Here is a 10,729-nt window from a genome sequence, read left to right on the forward strand (position 1 = left end):
TGTTTGGAGGGCAGATGGAACTCATCCTCCCCACCTATTTGAGAAGCGACTTGTTGTCATGTAGGAGGACATTGAAGAATCTAAGATGTTGCAGGAGGATTACATGGTGGAGCCTGAGGTGTTGGAGGAACAAAAATAAGACAACTTGCAGCATTTGGACACCAAGAAAGAAGAATGCAACAAGGAGGATATTAGTATTTTGGATATGTTGATATGATTTTGTCATTGATGTCAACACTTGAGAACACTTGGAGATCTTTGGTTATGTTCACCAACATGTTCAGTGACTTATGCACAGTCACTGGTATCTGGTTCACCAGCAGGTTATATTGTTCACCGGCACTTGGAATGACTTGGAGATTACTTGGTTATGTCAAAGACATCGTTTGGACACTTGGTCTTGGTGATTTTTTCATTGGTCTAATTGGGTTTGCATATTTGTTGTTACCGCAAATAGGTCCAGGATATGCATCGGTAAGCTTATCTATTCCAAATCAGCATGGCACATTATGAAAATGATTTATTATTATTGTAAATGCATTGAGCCAACATCATGCATCGCATATTGATTCATTTGTAATTGATTTTATTGTAATATCTTTTAGTGAGCCGACCTACTCATTTGGTCTTAGGTTATGGTATAAATGTAAGATCTCATTTATGAGATTAATATAGGATTGGAAAAAGGATTGTAATAGGGTATATGCGAATATAAGCAGAGCTATACACGCAGACATCATTCAAGATTGAAGGAAGGTTTGAAGAAAGAAAATCAGAGCTTAACCGGTACTGAATCCAGCATATGAAGATGCTATTCTGAGCAGTATATTATCATTAGATTTAACCATCCAATTGTAGTCAGTGTGACTCCCATTTTGCGATTGAGTAGTGAGCTTTAGGCAGTTGGCCTTTCTGCATGTGCAGACTCCATATTGTACACACATACTATCTATAGTAGTATCATCTAATTGTGGGTATGGTTTCCCACCATGGTTTTTCCCCTTACAGGGTTTCCACGTACAAATAATTGTGTTATGTGTTGTGTATGTTATTTGTCTTTCTGTTTCACGCATTAAACTTTACTGGTACTGCAATTAACTATTACACTGTTTACCGGCATTAAAGTTTGGTTTACCAGCATTAAGCATTAAGTTTGGTAAAGTTAGTTTTGGTTTGTATTTACTGGTCAACTAATTCACCCCCCCCCCTCTCAGTTGCCTCCGGGACCTAACAGAGGAAGCTTTCATCAATTTTGATCATCTTCCCTCCTTTATTGAAGATGAAGAAACTCTTCCTTTATCTGAGCCAGTCTGAGCCAGTGGTGTATTCTCTGCAGGAGGGGCCTACACTTGAAAAAGTTAGTCCTAGTACCTATGGGATATTGCGAGAAATCAGTTCTTCCTCCACTCCCATTTTTCAGTCCCTCAAGAGAGCTACAACAATACCCAAGTCAATCCCCTGTGTTTTAAGAGCGAGGAGGAGTTGAAAGAGGACTCTTTTTTAGATGGCTTGGAAGGCTTTTATTCAAGTTTGGAAAATTTGATGCCTTGTGTTATGCAGTTCTAGGAGAAATCAAATGAGGACTTTCATCTTTTGGAAATTCATTATGATGACTTGCATGAGGTAGTTGTCCAAGGTGAATAAGAGCAAGAACCAGAGCTGATTCAGATAGAAAGTTTTCTTTTCTCTGATTTTGATGATGAGGTTGAGGTAGAACATGTGAAGGTTGATCATGATTTGAATGATCACATGTTCTCACATATCATTGACATTTTTTGTGCCAACCTCAATGAAGTGGAGTTCATTCCCTTAGGAGGGGAGCAATCTGGTTAGCATGATCAGATTTTGATGGTGCAGGTGGTTGAGCAAAAGCAAGCTAGGAGAGAGAGCTCAACCTTTGTCAGATCAAGGGGTTGCCCAATCAAATGTCTTTCCATGATTGGGGCCAAGCAGGAAGTTGCAGAGCCACATATCCAGGTCACAAATGTATCTTAGACCAGTGGTATGTTTGATGAACAAATTGGTGTATGTATTTCTATTTCTAAGTTGCAGGGTTTCTTGCAACTATTCATGGTTCTGCCTTCACTTTTCCAGCACTGTATTTTGTTTCAGATCCATGTAAATTGCCCCTCTTTGTTTAGGGAGGGAAGCTACTTTAACCAATCTATAAATGGTTTTTTTTAACAACTTCCAGTTGATTATAGGATTTCTTTTTCTCCAAGTGTTTTGGTACATTGTATTTAATTTTATGTTCTTCTACATTCAAAGAAGTGTGTGTGCATGCTCTACTTTTTCAGTATAGCAGAAATTTTATAATATAGGTTGCAAGGGTAGAGTTTATCTTTTTGTTTTAGGCCTTGACTCTGTGCCCAATGGACATCTAAGGCTATTGATCAATGTGTCGAGCAGGCTTGTCACCCCCTCCGAATCGCCAGAAATATTGGCAATTTTTGTGCCAACCTTAGTGGAGCTCAGATCCTAGATTTCAGTGTGGCTAACGCTTCATGTTAGTCAATACCGATAACAGGTTGTGTTATCGGTCGAAGCAAAGTTATTTATTTCTTCATAGTTTTGCAGAGTCATATAATACAAGGGTTATATGATGTGTCAATAACACAAGGGTTATATGATGTGTCAATAACACGAGTGTTATTGACCCCAAGCCTAATATGATATATCAACAACTCATGTCAATAACCAAGTCATGTTATTGATCGCCTCAGTTTGCAGCGTGTTATTTGGCACCAAGGCGGGCCCTAGTCGGCTGAGTGTTTGGCGGGTTAAGAAAAAAGGTCTCACGGGATAAGAGGTAGTGAAGGTCCAAACAAAGGAAACTCAAAGCCTTACCCCATGAAGTGGAAGGATGGATCAACAAAGATCGTAGGATAAGAAAGCGAGATGGAAAAAACAAAGAATCCTTATCCCGTGAGGAAAAATGAAAGCACAGAGAGCTTGCGGGATAAGAAAGCAAGGTGAATCAAGCAAAGGCTTATCCTGTAGGGTTGAGCTGATAGTGAAAGGGACCCGCGGGATAAGAAATGAAGTAGAAACATAGGAATGCTTATCCTGCATGGTATGCAGGGCCGTTTAGTGGTCAAAGCACAGTAAGGAAGCGTGGACCTGGGGTGTCATGTCATCCATCCACGATCTTTGGATCTTCATAAAACCTGGTTCAACGATGATGTTTTAATCTTCTATTGGGATTTTGAGTGCGCTTACATGTCGAGATCTCGCGTGTCCATCTTCGCGTGAGATCTCAAATCGACGGCTGAAATTCAATTTTTCGATGGTCATTGGAGTTTTGAATGCTTTGTCAAGGGTGGTTGTCGACTCGATGGTTGAGGTCCTCGTTTTGATTAGTTGATGCCCGATTTTAGACCCGATCTCACTCCAACCATCAGATCTTTCTACCATTACTCCAAACATGATGCCTACTGTCGATTCCAAATGCAACCCATGCCTCTTCAATGTAATTGGAAGACCTTTTGTGCCTGCAGACACCATCCAGTACATAGAGACACATTCAGATGCGGGTTTTTCTCTAATTTACAAAGATTTTTTTTTCTTCAAAGGAAGAGGACGCTGCTAGAGGCTCGATTCAGCACGCTATCAGATATGTCGATCTGATCTCTCTCTCGTCTGATATTTTTGTAACCTAACCCAGGTGGGGTTAGGGCTTTCTCAAATGTAATCATCTAAGTCATGCATGAACTATAAAGGCAAAATTGTAACATTTTGTTAGGATCTTCTACCTTATTTTCTTTTGTAGAAAGCTTATATCTCTCTGCACTTGTAAAGATTGCCTTGCCTTCTCATTAATGAAATTTACTTGTTTTGCCTGATTTGAGTTCTTACAACCTGTGTATATTTTACATCTTTGTATGAATATTTTCTATTTTATTTCCTTAGTTGTGAGTGTATGTGTTAATCCCTTTGTGGATGTTAACTGTGAACTAAACTTAGTTCCCTTCTTCATTTCATAGATTCTAGCCTTCACTTGCACTTAGGTGGCTAATTAGGGTAGAAATTTGTGCATGTCTTGGGTGGTTTCATTAGTGTTCTATGCAATCATAGGAAAGGGATATTGTCATTTTAGTCTAGGTGCAAACCCTTTTTCCCTTCTTTCATGCAACCCTTCTCTTTCTCCATTTTCCCTGTGAGATCATAGATTAGATTTATCAAGTGTTGGGTTGGTCCAACACTCTACATTTCAGATTGAAGAGGAAGTCGACCTTCTTTGGAGACTCAAACTCACATAGCACAAGGTCCCACACTTGAGAGGTTGTTTCCATGTTTCAAAAGGTTGGTGGTCATGATCACCAAGTGTGCAAACTTTTGTGACAATAGTTCACAATTCATTTTTTTCAATAGAAAGATTCAATTCAAGTGAGCAAGTAATCAAGCATCTTCAAGACATTGAAGGAGGGGTTAAGTATTCATGCTTTAAGCATTTAAGATGGTGTCCATGATCAACATTCTATGAAGTCATCCTACATAACAACATAAACCTTGTATGTTGACTTCAAAGAAAGACTTATGAAGGGATATCATTACAATTCTCAATTGAAATGTAACCTCTACCCTCAAAAGGCATGGTTTATATTTTCATTACATTTCAAATTTAATTTTAATTATAGGTGTAGACGTATAAAACTGACCACTTTCTTAAATAAATATTTAATATTTATTTTAACCCCATTCCTCTTATTAATTAAACTCTATTTAATTAATTTCTTTGTTTTCATCTATTTGATTAAATGAATTACTCAATTTATTTAATTAAATTCACCTAAACCTTTTCTAGACTTTAAATAAATAAATCACTTTATTTAATTAATTCCCCTTTCTCCCTTTTTAATTTAATTTACATTTAATTAAATTGAACCTTGCAAATAAATAAATCTAATTTATTTATTAAATCCCCCCACATGTATTGATGCAAGTTGCTTCTATTTTGGTTGAAATAAAGTAATTTTATTTTAATTAAATCCTTTTCCCTCCACTTGCATTTCCCTACATCTCCCACTTGCCTCCTAAACCCCTTCTAGATTCTTCTAATCACTTCCAATTTAGCCTAATTCATCTCCTAATTATTGTCACATTCCTAAGCAAAGAGAAGTCACTTCTCAAAGCCTCCAAAGTCTTCAATAACCATTAAAGGCTTTGTGTCTTCAAATGGTTAACCTCTAGAAGTCTTCCAAACCATTAAAGGCTCTTACATACCCATTTATGGTTAATTCATCTTTGACCTCTAGTTAGAGACTTTCCTCTAACTTAACCATCATTTTGACCCAAGGGTCTCATCAAGCATTCATGGCTTTAACCTTGGTTATCCTATTAACCCTTGCATGAGAGTTTACCCCTTGGGTAAAAGATTTTTCCATTGGATAACCCTAAGGTAACCTTAACCCTTACCTCCTAGGGTAACCTTCATGTCTCCTCGGGCATTTAATGCTTCTTGCATCTCCTTTCAAGCAACCTCTTGTTGACAATTTTCACTATTTCATTGGTGAGAATTGTAAACATGGATTGATTAACTTTCAATCCTAGCCCTTGTTAAGATTATTCAATGTTGACCATCCATTTCCCTATTTTCCCTATAAATAAAGATCGCATTCCTGATTTTCATATCAACAATCTTTCATGCATCTACATTATAATCTAGTTTACTAAACATTGTAGCCTCTCTTTGTTAGAATATCATCATAGTATTTAGGAATATTTTTAATATCATAAGATATTCATGTTAGGATAGTATGTCATGCTAGGATAATTGGCTAATCTTTAATCATATCATCATCTTCATACTATCTTAATCATCATAGTTTTAAACATTGTATATATCTTAGAATGCATTCATGCATATAAATAAAACATCACTTGTTCTTGGAGTTGTCATTCCTAAGTCACTTTGCTCATTGATCTGAGAGAAAAACATTGACTTTAGGGATCCTGTGAAATAGAGAACAATGGGACACCCCTTGGGAGGTTGAACTAATTGAATTAGTTCATATGCCCACACTAAGAGTCTCATTGGTGTGTGGGTCTTTTGGATTCGAGTTGTTCATTTTCGTCACCGCATTTTCCCGCATACAATAGGGTTTGACTTAGGAAAACCCCTATCCACAATATATTTCTTCTCTTTTTGTGTGCAGGTAACAGGTTCAAGAGCTATAAATCCAGAATATAGTAGAGAAGATAGAGACAAATAGATCCAACTTTTATAAGAACAAAAGGTGAAGGATAGATCTGGCCCACAGTACATTGTCTGATGAATTTCCTACAAAAAAATTGGGGTAGAATCTAGGCAACATTCTAGTTTCATATAAATTAGATTTAGATCTACATCCAATTTTGGGGGGAAAATTCGCTCGGAGCTACTTTGTCCCATTTTTCAAGCCCAATTTCTAGTCACGTGTTTTGTTTGTCTTTCTCATCTTTGCAATGTGATTATAGCTTCATATTTGATCTACAACAAATTTTCTATCTTTAGCCCTAGATCTAACATTCATTTTTATATTTTTGGTATCCAATTCAACCCTAAGGGTAAGTACAAAAAGATGGGGGACCAAAAAGATGCCAAAAATGTTTTTGGCCCCCATCAAGCACATGTGCCAAATAGGTTTGGTGTGTCGAACCTAAGGTTCGGTCATGCCAAATCTATTTGGTGCGCGCGAAATTTGGCGTGCGTCGTATGGTGTTGCATTTTGGCAAGTGCATTTTCATTTTGAAAAGCACAATTTGTCTTTCCCTTTCACTCTTTATCTGAGAATATATACATAAAATATAATATTTAAGTATAAGTGACATTTCTTTAAGTTATATTTTATGTATATATCGGCATGATGTTTGATAGTGGTTTCAAATCTCTAGGAGTTATGATGCAAATTCTAGTTTTTAGAGTATTGATATAAATTTCAAGCTTAGTCAAATTTCAGCAGCATGCTCTTCTTAGCATTCTCTCTCTGGTATCTCCCTCTCCTTCCTTGAATTCCCCCTCTCTCTTTCTTCCTCAACCCCTACCTATCTTTCTCTCTCTCTTTCTCAAGTTTCTCCCTCTCTTTCCCTCCCTCCCTCTCTTGCACTTGGGCTTTCTCTCCCTCTAATCTCTCCCTCAACCCCCACCTTCCACCCTTTCTCTCTTTCTCCCTCTCTCTCTCTCACCCTCCCTCCCTCTATATGGTTGATGGAAGGAAAAGAAAATACCAAGGAGAGAGTGAGAGATACTAGAGAGTAAGTGAGAGAGATGGAGGGAGGAAGGGAGTGGTTGATGGAAAGAAAGGAAAATACTAAGGATAGAGGGATCTTAAGCAAGCAAAAAAAGAGAGAGTCGAAGTGAAAGAGAGAGGGAGGGAGGAAGGAATGGGTTGAGGGAGAGACCAGAGAGAGAGATCAAGTGAGAGAGGTTTCTAGAAAGAGGGATATATCAGGGAGAGAGGGAGGAAGGGTTGGAAAGAGAGGGAGGCAGGTGTTGAGGAAAAGAGAGAGCCCACATGAGAGAGATGGAGGGAGGGAGGTAGGGGTTGATGAAAAGAGAGGGAGATACCTAAGAGAGAGAGAGAGAGAGAGAGAGAGAGAGAGAGAGAGAGAGAGAGAGAGAGAGAGAGAGAGAGAGAGAGAGAGAAAGAGAGAGAGAGAGAGATTGAGGGAGAGACCCAAGAGAGAGAGAGATCAAATGGGAGAGACGGAAGGAGGAAGGAAGGGGTTGATGGAAAGAGAGGAATATATCAGGGATAGAGAGAGAGGGGGGGGTTGAGGCAAAGAGATGGCCCAAGTGAGAGAGATGGATAGATGTAGGGGTTAATGAAAAGAGAGGGAGAGACCTAAGAGAGAGAAAGAGAAGGAAGAGGAAGGGGGGTTGATGAGAGAGAGAACTGCGGGGATTGGGAGGGAGAGAGAGGGGGATTGGGAGGGAGAGAGGGAAAGAGACTTGAGAGAGAAAGAGAAATGGATGGGGAGGGAAAGAGGGAAAGAATGGAGAGAGTAGGAGAGAGAGATAGAGATGGGCAAGAGGGAGAAGGGGACTAGGAAGGAGAGAGGGAAGAAGTGTTAGATGAAAAGAGAGGGAGAGACTTGAGAGAGAAAAAAAGAATTAGAGGGAAAGAGAGAGACTTGAGATAGTAATATATTTAGAGGGAAAGAGATATAGAATTGAGAGAGAAAGAGAAAGGGAGGGGGAGGAAGAGAACTGAAAAAATGGGATAGAGACACCTGAGAGAGAAGGGGAGAGAGAGAGGGGAGATAGAGAGAGGGATATATATATATAGAGAGAGAGAGAGATGGGATGGGAGAGAATCGACAAAATGGGACAAACACACCTAAGAGAGAGACTAGGAGGGAGAGAGGGAAGGAGAGAGAAACTTGAGAGAGAAAGAGAAAGGGATGGGGAGGGAGAGAGGGAAAGAATGGGATAGAGACACCTGAGAGAGGGGAGAGTGAGAGAGAGGGAATCAGTGAGACATAAAGACCCCTAACAACACCACATGGCCCCTTTTAACATTAGAGTACATGACATGACCCCTCATGATGACATATGACCCCTTAGGACAATATGATGTCCTAAGGGTTCATATGGTGTACTAACACATGTGTGGGCCCTTAGGACCCCATATGACACTTAACAACACCATATGACCCCTTATGACACCATATGATCTTGTAGGACCATATGATGTCCATGTGGTGTCCTGAGGGGTCATATGATGTTCTAATACATGTGTGGCCCCTTAGGACCCCATATGACCCCTAACGACACCATGTGACCCCTTGGGACACCATATGACCCCTTATGACACTATATATGACCCCTCAGGACAATATGATTTCCTAAGGGGTCATATGGTGTTCTAACACATTTGTGGGCCCTTAGGACCACATATATGGCCCCTTAGGACACCATATGGCCCCTTAGGACCATATGATGTCCTAAAGGATCATATGGTGTTCTAACACATGTGTGGCCCCTTAGAACCACGTATGACCAATAATGACACCATGTGACCCCTTATGACACACCAGATGACCCCTTGGGAGAATATGGTGTCCTAAAGGGTCATATGGTGTCCTAAGGGGTCATATGGCGTCCTAAGGAGTTATATGGTGTTTGAACACGTGTGGGCACTTATGACCCCATGTGACCCTTAACAACACCATATGACACCATATGATCCTTGAAGCCACCATATGACCCCTTTTAACATCCTGAGATACGACATGACCCCTTAGGAAAATATGATGTCCTAATGGGTCATATGGTGTCCTAAAGGATCATATGGTGTTCTAACACATCTGTGAGCCCTTAGGACCCCATATGACCCCTTAGGACCATATGATGTCCATATAATGCTCTAAGGGGTCATATGGTGTTCTAACAAATGTGTGGCCCCTTAGGACCCATATGAACCCTAACGACACCATGTGACCCCTCATGACACCATATGACCCCTTAGAACAATATGATGTCCTAATAGGTCATATGGTGTCTTAAGGGGTCATATGTTGTTCTAACACATGCTTAGACCCTTAGGAACCCATATGACCCCTAACAACACCATATGACCCCTCAAGACACCATATGACCCCGTAGGACAACATATGACCCCTTAGGACAATATGATGTCCTAATGGGTCATATGGTGTTCTAACACATGTGTGGGCCCTTAGGACCTCATATAACCCCTAACAACACCATATGAACCCTAAGGACACCATATGACCCCTTTTAACATCCTAGAGCATGACATGACCCCTTATGATACCATATGACCCCTTAGGACAATACGTTGTCCTAATGGGTCATATGGTGTCCTAAGGGGTCGTATGGTGTCCTAAGGGGTCATATGGTGTTCTAACACATGTGTGGGCCCTTAGGACCCCATATGCTACCATATGATCCCTAATAACACCATATGACTCCTTTTAACATTATATTACACAACATGACTCCTTATGACACCATATGACCCCTTAGGACAATATCATGTCCTAATGGGTAATATGGTGTCCTAAGGAGTCATATGGTGTCATCAAGGATCATATGGAATCCTCAGAGCCCACACATGTTAGAACACCATATGACCCCTTAGAACACTATATGACCCCTCAGGACACCATATGACCTCTTTTAACATCAAAGTGCATGACATGACCCCTTATGACACCATATGACCCCTTAGGACACCATATGACTCCTTAGGACCATGTGATGTCCATATGGTGTCGTAAGCAATCAAATGGTGTTCTAACACATGTGGCCCCTTAGGATACCTAATGACCCCTAACGACACCATGTGGCCCCTTATGACACCATATGACCCCTTAGGACAATATAATATCCTAATGGATCATATGGTGTGTTAAGCAGTCATATTGTGTCCTAAGGGGTCATATGGTGTTCTAACACATGGATGGCCCCTCAAGACCCCATATGACTCCCAACAACACCATATGACCCTTAAGGACACCATATGACCCCTTAGGACAATATATGACCCCTTAGGATAATATGATATCCTAATGGGTCATATGGTGTCCTAAGGCATCATATGGTGTCCTAAGGGGTCATATGGTGTTCTAACACATGTGTGGGCCCTTAGGACCCCATATGACCCCTTTGGACACTACATGATCCTTGAGAAACACCATATGACCCTTTTTAACATCTGACATGACCCCTTATGACATCATATGACCCCTTAGGACAATACAATGTCCTAATGGGTCATATGGT

Source organism: Cryptomeria japonica, chromosome 3, assembly GCF_030272615.1.
Source record: "Cryptomeria japonica chromosome 3, Sugi_1.0, whole genome shotgun sequence".
NCBI classification, from domain to species: Eukaryota; Viridiplantae; Streptophyta; class Pinopsida; order Cupressales; family Cupressaceae; genus Cryptomeria; species Cryptomeria japonica.